The sequence below is a fragment of the Engraulis encrasicolus genome, unplaced genomic scaffold (genome assembly GCF_034702125.1).
Source record: "Engraulis encrasicolus isolate BLACKSEA-1 unplaced genomic scaffold, IST_EnEncr_1.0 scaffold_26_np1212, whole genome shotgun sequence".
Lineage (NCBI taxonomy): Eukaryota > Metazoa > Chordata > Actinopteri > Clupeiformes > Engraulidae > Engraulis > Engraulis encrasicolus.
The window spans coordinates 3,095,292-3,105,291 of NW_026945555.1; positions in this window are offsets into that span (position 1 = coordinate 3,095,292).

Sequence of the window (10,000 nt, forward strand, 5' to 3'; positions counted from 1 at the left end):
TATGCAGCATGTGAAGATTTCTTAGAGCAAGTTGTCAGCCAATCGTTATGCACATGTGGCAATTTCCGACAGTGCCAACGGTTGGGAGAGTAACTGTTTGCTTGCTGATGACTCATTTCTGCCTCAGCTGACTAGGGAAGGTAATGAATTATCTTGAAAATCCTACTTTGTGTCCATTTAAAGGTGCACTGTCTAATATTTTTAGCAGTTTTTTTTTCCAGAATTCATGTTACCATTGTAGAAGATCCGCCTTTTCATGTATGAAAAGTGCCATTGATGGTGGTGGTAATTATTCATGATTAAGGTAATATTTGTGAATGATCTTACCTTTATCATGAATAATTGCCACCACCATCCATTTCTAAATATTCATTATGACTGGGAAATGGCACTTTTCATACATGAAAAGGGGGATCTTCTACAATGGTTCTGCACATTGATCATACTAGTAAATATTAGTTCATTATCTAGTAAATATTCATGAAAAGGGCCAATTTGGCAGTATTCTCAATGTGATTTTATTTCCCTGGTTAAATAAAGGTAAAAAAAAATAAAAAAAATGAAAAGGTCCATTTTGTCAGTAGACAGCACCGTTTCAATGAGCAGCATAGTTGCAATACCTACTCTGGCCACAATCTTACACAGTGCACTTTTAAATAAACAAGAGTGACACATAATCTATGGGGGAGTTGAAGAAGGCTATCAGTGAGGAATGATTATGCAAAGTCTGAAGGTGTCTGACAGCGTATGTCTGCCATTCTTTTATTAGTTTTTGTCTACATGTACAAGTTCAGTATGTGACAATTCCAGTTTACAGATGCTGCATACATTACTTAATACAACCAATGCAATGTTTCAATAAATCCAAAAGTAATGTCACGCCTTATTCTCTCTTTATTTCTTATTTGGATTCATATCCACCTTGCATAGTGAACTAAACCAACGAGGGGCTACAGCTCAGATCTCTGAAGTGAGAACCCCAACTCTGCCTCGACACACTTCAGATTTTATACAAGAACACTCAAATAAAACAAAATGGATACAAGTCATGTGATTGACATCCTTTAGAACACTCAGATAAAACAAAATGAATACAAGTCATGTGATTGACATCCTGTAGAACACTCAGATAAAACAAAATGTATAGAAGTCATGTGATTGACATCCTGTATGACCCCAAGCTCTCCCCCGATCTCATGCAGTTTACCACTAGTTGAGACCACTTCCTCCACTACCACGACCACTGCCAGTCGTGGCCTATAGGCGAGCATGAGGACAACAGGTGTTCCATACTTTTTTCGTATGTCTTTTTTCTTATTTTATCTTCTTTTTTTTTTCTTTACGACTTTATCACATTTTTATTATTATAGTTTTTTGTTTTTTTTCATGATTTTATTATATTTGACAGGACAGTGAAGGAGTGACAGGAAACGAATGAAAGAGCGAGATGTGGGGAATGATCGGCATATAGGACCAGGGCCGGTATCGAACCCAGGTCGCCGGCGTAAAAGCCCAGTACCCTACCGTTAGTGCCACAGTAGGACCAGGTGTTCTACTCTTAAAGGAACAGTCCAGCCTTTTCTGAATTGTACATACATGTATGTGCATACTTCCAAGTATAATTCATGAATGTGCACATAATTTTCTTCTCAGTGTTTTCAGCACTTAGATTTATTGGTATGAGAAGTATTAGCATAGCTTAGCATAATCACTGGAAGTAAATGGAACCATTAGCATCAAGCCACAAGTGATCACTGGATCACTGGAAATCACCGTTTTGCACTCTGGTGAATCTTACATTCATTTTAGAAGTACATTTGAAGGGTTCAGATGCAAAACCCCCTAAGTGCCTTTTCAGAAAATAATCTTAATTCATTTTTATTTAATACAAAGCTATCAAAATTGCATATTTTTAATTGTATTGATGTAATATAACAATTTATATGTATTATCAACTACATGAATGTAAACCAAACCAACAACTGGGTTCTCTAAAAATATAGAAGTGCAGGTCTTCAGAAATGGAGTTAGGGGGTTTTGCATCTGAACTCTTCATTTGCTATTGTTTTGTTTGGTTACTTTAGACTTGCATCGCTATGCTTAAGATGGCCATACTGTTAAGGCAATGCAAACGCATGAAGAAAAAAATCTATGTATTCTAATATTTTACAAGGGGTTAATTAGATATGATCAATTTCTTGAAATGAGGTGGACTGTTCCTTAAATGTAAAAGAGGAAATCACACATGTAATACATAAAGATATCACTAAATCACTAAATCATATAATACAGAAATCATGTAACACAGAAAAATACAAATAACTAAAAAAGGATCATCCAGTGAAATATAAAACATTTGTATATGCTCATTTAAAACACTCATTATACAACAAATTCTACGTAAACCGATAATGCACAATTAGCATGACAGTAATATAGTAGAAGGGAAGGAAATATTAGGAAGAAACACAAAGGTAGAATATTTCAACACAATACAACATGTTTCATCTATAGCACAGAATCACAACCATGAAGTTGAGACAAAGCACTTTCAAATACACACACACACACACACACACACACACACACACACACACACACACACACACACACACACACACACACACACACACACACACACACACACACACACACACACACACACACACACATCCCCCCCCCCCTAAAGAACTAACCTTAGTACTAGCCTAGTACTAATATTATGAAATAGCAATCAAAAACTAAATGGAAGTAATGAAAATCAATATAAAAGCAGACAAGAACCAAAATGTTGGCCCTGCAGCTGAGGGAAACACGATGACAAATCCCACAATATTATATGAATAAAGAAAACACACGGCCACAGCTGAGGGAAACATGATATCATATGAATAGAGGATTAACACACACAGCCACTATGAGAAGAACCTTTGCATTCGTTTCTCATGAATAAAAATAAACACATTATCTGGGTGCATTCTTATTAATACAATTAAAAGCAACATCTGGAAACATTCTTTTTCCAAAAATTAAAAGCAACATCTCTGTGCATTTTTTTTTTTACAAAAAGTTAAAGCATCATCTGGGTGCATTCTTATTAATAAAATTAAAAGCACCAGTTGGATGTATTCCTATTGTTAAAATGAAATGCATTTGGAAGCAATGAGCATTATGACATTGCTAAATGAGTTTTTCTATTTCTCTACCAGCTGCCCATTCTAATCTCAGAATAGTTTCCTCCTCCGATGATGCCATCTTCACATTTTGGGTCATTCACATTTGAGTTAATAGTCAGAGAAGGTTTAATTGATAAGAAGCTTCACCATTGGTCACCATGTACCATTAAAAACTGGCAGTTCCACCTAGGGGGCGATCACGGGCAAGTGATGAATGGGGAAAATTAATTGGGGTCAAAGAGACTAAATGGCTAAAATGGGATTTATTTACTGCAATTTCAGGTCATCAATATCGTATTTTTTTCTCAGTCAAGAAATACGCTTGGTATTATATGAGAGAAAGAATTGTCAAGTCATGTGAGTGTTCAGTTTTTCCACTAGGGGAGAAGATTTCAACCCGTACTGGCTAGCATTCAGCTAATGGATAGGCTTATCACCTTTTCAATACAGTTTCCTGACTCATTCTATTATATAATAATCAACACATAACAAAATTGTCTCAAATGAATTCTTACAACAACTAGCTTTGTATAACTATTTGAGGACTCAAAAATGCATACTGATACAACTGATCATGTCACGATTAAATTCGCAATTTAATTAAAGACAACAATGAGACCGAATACAGGGTCTGGGTGGATCAGTTTGTGGAGTAGTGTGAGTCCAGCTGTCTTTTTTTAAATACAAGAAAGACAAAAGAACTCATTGTGGATTTTAGAACGGGGAGACACACCCATCAGAACATGGTCATACATGGGGAAGACATTGAGGTTGTGAAAAACTATCAATATTTGTTAACTGTAATAGATGACAAATTAACTTGGAGCTGTAACACCGATACTATTTACAAAAAGGGGATGCAGAGACTGTACTACATGCGAAAGCTAAGACAATTTAAAGTGGATAGGGATATGATGCGGGTTTTTTTATCATTCTTTTGTTGAGAGCATTTTATGTTTCTGTTCTGTGGCCTGGTACTTCTCCCTGTCTGTTGTAAATAAAAATAAGCTTCATAAGATAATCAACATGGCCAGCAAGATTGCTTGCCAGCCACTAAATAGCATGGCCATGACTGTTGAAGCAAGGGTGGTAAAGAAGGCAAATACCATGTGTGAGGATCTCTCACACCCCTTACAGCAAGCATGTGAGTTGTTGCTCTCAGGTAGGAGATTTAGGATGCCTTCATTTAAGACAAACAGAGCTCGCCGATCATTTATACCTACTAGAATATCCATGTTAAATAAGACTTACTGTAACTTAGTCTGTAACCTGTCATTATTGGCAGGGAGGTCACACCTCCACAACAACATCAGCTGTTTTTAAAGCATGTCACTCATCAACATCACAGTGACCCTCTGATGAAGACGGAAGTAACACCGTCGAAACATGTCAGGTAAAAGATAAAAACTTTTACATGTCTTAAGGCAAAAGAAACCCCTAAGTGTGTAACTTAGACTGAATAGCACATTGCACTTTGGTACTGAATAACTGCACTTTACTGTGTTTAAGTTGGGTTTTTTGTCAACCTGTCTTCTTGTCCTGTAGAGCAGGGGTGCTCAACCGGTGGACCCAGGTCCGGATGCGGACCCAAACGCAATGTCATCTGGAGCAAGACAAAATCCATCTGTATTTAATAGCCTATGTATAAATTATACATGAGATTTCGCTGACATGCAATATCTAGGTGTATTTCCGCAAAGCGAGTCTTACGACGAATAAAAGTATCATCACTATGACAACTCAGTGAGCGAACAAGACGCCAGTGCAGCAAGCGAGTGAGGCTATTTTCTGCATCGGTCCGTAGCGACTTTTTTGGACCCTGGAAACATACGAAATTTGGCGAGTGGACCTTTTCAGTTTCTAGTTGAGCACCCCTGCTGTAGGGTGAGGGGTGGGGGGTGGGGGTTGGTGTGTTTGTCTATTGTGTTCTTGTTTATTGTAATGTCTTTATACAGTTGAGGACGATATTATTAGCCCCCCTCCTGAAATTAGACATTTCTCTTGATTTCTCAGTAAGAATGACCATTATTCACCGTTTCTGTTATTCTGGAAACAAATACACTGATGGAGATAATGTTCAATGAGTTGAATTTGGATTTTCTATTGTTACGATGAGTTTAAACAAAAAAGGGCAAAAATGACAAGGACAAAATTATTAGCCCCCTGATCATTAATAGTCAATATGGCGCCATTTATGAACCAAAACTGACAACAGGCTCTGATAAGTTGCTACCTAGGTTGGCACATGCCCCACTAGGGATTTTGGCCCATTTCTTCACTGCAAAGTGTTCTAGCTGGTCCAAATCGCATGGATGCTGAGCATAGACATTAACCACAGACTCTCAGTGGGACTGAGGACTGGACAATGAGCGGGTGATTCCAATATCATGGTTTTAGTGTCCTCGAAGAACCTCTGAACTAATCTAAATGTATGCTTTGGGTTACAATGTTGTTGGAAGACCCAGCAATCCAGATTCAGACCCAGACTCCCTTTGTCTGAGGCTGAATAACAGACTAAACTTGATGCCCTTCCACTATGTGTAACTGTGGAAACTGCTTAGCCTTGTTAGACCAAAGAAGCATTGGACACCTGCCTAGATTATTGTTATTGACCTGGCCTCACCTGGGGGTTTCCCTCCCACAAGAAAGACAGTTGTTAGGGCTTGTCATCATATTGGGCTTTGGGGCCATCATCACAGAATAACCCCTTTACTAAAGGCAGTGCATATCAGAGTGTTATTGAGCTTTGCCTGTGAACATTTGAAAGTCAAAAATGAGTTTTGAACGTCTCTGCTTTCATCTGATGATATTCAATTGCACCTGCTTTGATGCATGAATTCTGCTTCTGTCAGGTGAAGAAAGGGATAGACCTTGAATCGTTATAAGATGGTTTCCACAATTAAACATGGTGGTGGATGCATCATTCTGTGGCAGCCTCAGCCACAGGAAACCTTGTTTGGGTGTATGGCACCATAAAAACTGAAAATTATGATAGAATGTGGAAAGTGACCTTGCAAAAATATGCTCATAGAGGGAGTTAAGATCTTCACTGGATCTTTCAATAAGATAATAACCCAAAACTTGCATCCAAAATAGTTCAAATGTTCTTCAGGGATACTAAAACCATGGTCATGGAGTGGTTGAGACCTCAATCCTTTAGATAGTATTTGAAGAGTGCTGAAAATGAATGTCCATCCTCAACATCCATGCAATTTGGACCAGCATAACTATTTGCAATGAAAAAATGGGCCAAAATCCCTGGTAGGACATGTGCCAACATAGTTAACAACTAATCAAAGTGCCTGGTGTCAATTTTTGTTCATAAATGGCACTGTATTGACTATTAATGATAAGGGGGCTAATAATTTTGTCCTTGCCATTTTTACACTTTTTTGTTTAAACCCACTGTGAAAATGGAAAAGTCCAAATTTAACTTATTGGATACTATCTCCATGGTGTATTCGTTTCCAGAATAACAAGCATTTATTAATAATGATCATTCTCAATTATCAATGAAGAGATATGTCTAATTTCAGGAGGGGGGCTAATAATATCGTCCTCAACTGTAATTGTATCAGATGCACTGAAAATGGCACAGGACAATTTTCCGAACGGACAAATAAACTATCTATCTATCCACGTTATTTTAGACATCTAGATTGAAACCCATTCATTCTTCACTTGCCTACAATCACCACAATCTGCAATAACAACTGCAACTCCCATCACACATCAATCTCATAGATCACAGATTCTCTGTCATTGTCTCCACTTGGCCCCTCCCCCTCCTCAAGGCCCCTCCTCCTCCTCCTGCTGCGGGTCATGGAGGCGGGACTCAGCTCCACTTCCTGGTTCTCACCTGAGTGGGAGGAGTCACATGGAGGCAAACACTTAACACATAACTGTAATTTTCTGCAAATAAATGTTCTAAATGACAATATATTCTTTCGAAATTCGGAGGAATGTATTTGGTAGTTTATAGAATGAAATAGCAATTAGAGAAAGGATGTCTGCGCTTCAGCCCTTGTGGTGCTCACAGTCCAGGACAGCAGAATGAAGACAAACTGGGCGACTTCTCAGAGACTGACATCTCCTCAGAGTCAAACCATACTGGAGATACTTCAGACAAAATAAAGACATCATCCCTGCCTTGTGCATAGTCATTGTGTGTGTGTGTGTGTGTGTGTGTGTGTGTGTGTGTGTGTGTGTGTGTGTGTGTGTGTGTGTGTGTGTGTGTGTGTGTGTGTGTGTGTGTGTGTGTGTGTGTGTGTGTTGTTACCTGCAGTGTGTCTCCTCTTGCGTCTCATGTGGAGGTAACAGCTCCCCAAGTGCAGTGATGCGAGCACAAACTGATGAAGACTGGAGAAATATCCCCCCACCACACACACACACACACACACACACACACACACACACACACACACACACACACACACACACGCACACACGCACACACGAACACAGTGTTATTCAGACCCTTCAAGGATCTGCAAATTTTATTCAGCTTCAGCCAATCTGTGCTAATTCAGTGTGGTGTTTCTTTACTGCTTTACTGCAACTAAACTGCCTTCCACGTCTGTTTTGTTGCTTTTGTTAAATCCTTACGTTACATTACATTACATTTAGCAGATGCTTTTGACCAAAGCGACTTTCAAGCAGGACATTCAAGTCCAGAGTGTGTACAGCAGTATGCAAGTAATGAAGAACAGACAGAGAGCAGAAGAATAGTGAAGGACCCTATGCAATGTGTAGTGCAGGTTAGTACCTTATGAGATGTAGTGCAGATCAGTACCCATGATTAGAGGTGAGTAGAGTTGGTATGAGATGTAGTGCAGGTTGGTACCCATGATTAGAGGTGAGTAGAGTTAGTTATGAGATGTAGTGCAGGTTAGTACCCATGATTAGAGGAGAGTAGAGTTAGTATGCGATGTAGTGCAGGTTAGTACCCATGATTAGAGGAGAGTAGAGTTAGTATGAAGTGTAGTGCAGGTTAGTACCCATGATTAGAGGAGAGTAGAGTTAGTATGAAGTGTAGTGCAGGTTAGTACCCATGATTAGAGGAGAGTAGAGTTAGTATGAAGTGTAGTGCAGGTTAGTACCCTACAATGATTACAGGTGAGTAGAGTTAGTGTGCGACCTCAAATATTTAGTTATATCATGACAACATTAAAGACTTGTGTTTTCTATTGCTCTTTTGCCAGTGGACTGTGGATGAAGCCCTTGTTGATCAGGTTTGTGGCGACACACACACACGTCTTGCAGAGGGTGAACTGTGGGAGGTTGAAATGATTATGAGAAGTGTTTTAGGGGCATGTTGCCTTTATGGCACCAAACACAATCTGATTCACTAAATAACAACAACAACTCTAAGAAAGGCGCAGCCATGGCTCTAAGGGTTGGGCACTGAACTGCTACACCAACGACCCGGGTTCGACCCGGGTTCGATTCCAGCCCGGGTCATTTGCCGATCCTTCCCCGTCTCTCTCTCCCACTGTCCTGTCTCAAAGATAAAGGAATAAATGCCCAAAAATATATTATAAAAAAACTGAACTCCAAGATAGGGATGGGCATAATTAACCGATTAACTGATGATAGATCATTAAACATTTCATCGAGGAAATGAATTTTCGCAGACGAACCGTAAAAAAAAAAAAAAAAAAAACTTGAATGTAGGTCATTAGTGCACGTCCTCAATGCAATGCATTTCGCTGTTACACCTACACAATTTGGGCAGCAGGGGGCAATATCTCACCTCTGATCACCGTACCCTGGATTGACTTGTTTGTTACATGCGAGCTTCCGTAGAGCACCATGAAGAGGTCACGGCGAAGTGTGGCGTGGGAACATTTTCGGTTAGAAAATGACAAAGTGTACTGTAACTACTGCAATGTGAATTACAAATACAGTTCATCGACAACGACCATGAGAACACCGTGCATCCAAGCCTTGTAAAAGACGGCAGTGATTCTGGAGTGAAAGGAACGCTGAGAAGCAGAGCTCAAAAATAGGGAGGAGGAAATGTTTTCCACAGTAGTAGCGCGATCAGCCTGTGCAGTAGGTAGGTAGAAGTAAACGTGACTCTGCCGCCAGTTATATGGTGAACTTGACTTGAACTTGTTAAATGGCAGTGCCCCACCGTTGTTTACCTACGGCCCTCCAAGAGATGTGGTCTGAGAGGTGGTCTGTGGTCTGCACCGTTATGTGCTTCCGTTGCTGGCTCGCAACTTGAAGCCTCCCTCGTTTGCGCATTGCAGGTTTAACTATTCTTGTTAATCTCTTAACACTTGCGTTGTTAGTAAAAACATATCCTCGGAGAAGAACATGTTTTTATGTTTTTTTTTTTTTATAATAATATAATTATAATTATATTATATTATATTAATTCTCCCGACGATCGACGAAGAAATTTTCACCGTATGCCCATCCCTACTCCAAGAACACGGCTTGTTTCTAGTGACATTGATAGTTATCTGAAGTGACCCGTTGTGCCCTTTAATGTTAAGCTGTTTCACATTTCTAATAGAGTGGATTCAGTGCTATTCTTATGCCAACTGTTTTAGTCCGAATGTATAATTGTACACAAACATGTCAACACTGCCAACATGTATGTAACACAGCGGTTCCCAAACTTCTTCCCCTGCGCACCCCCTTTTACATTTCAATGTGGTTCACATGTAATGTGTTGCATGAGAAGTCTACACATCAGCCATTGCTCTATTCAGCTCGCACAACCCCTTTTACATTTCAATGTGGTTCACGCACCCACCAAGCAAATGTTGCGCAACCACTCATTTTGGGCAATCCTGATTTCCAATAGACCTTAC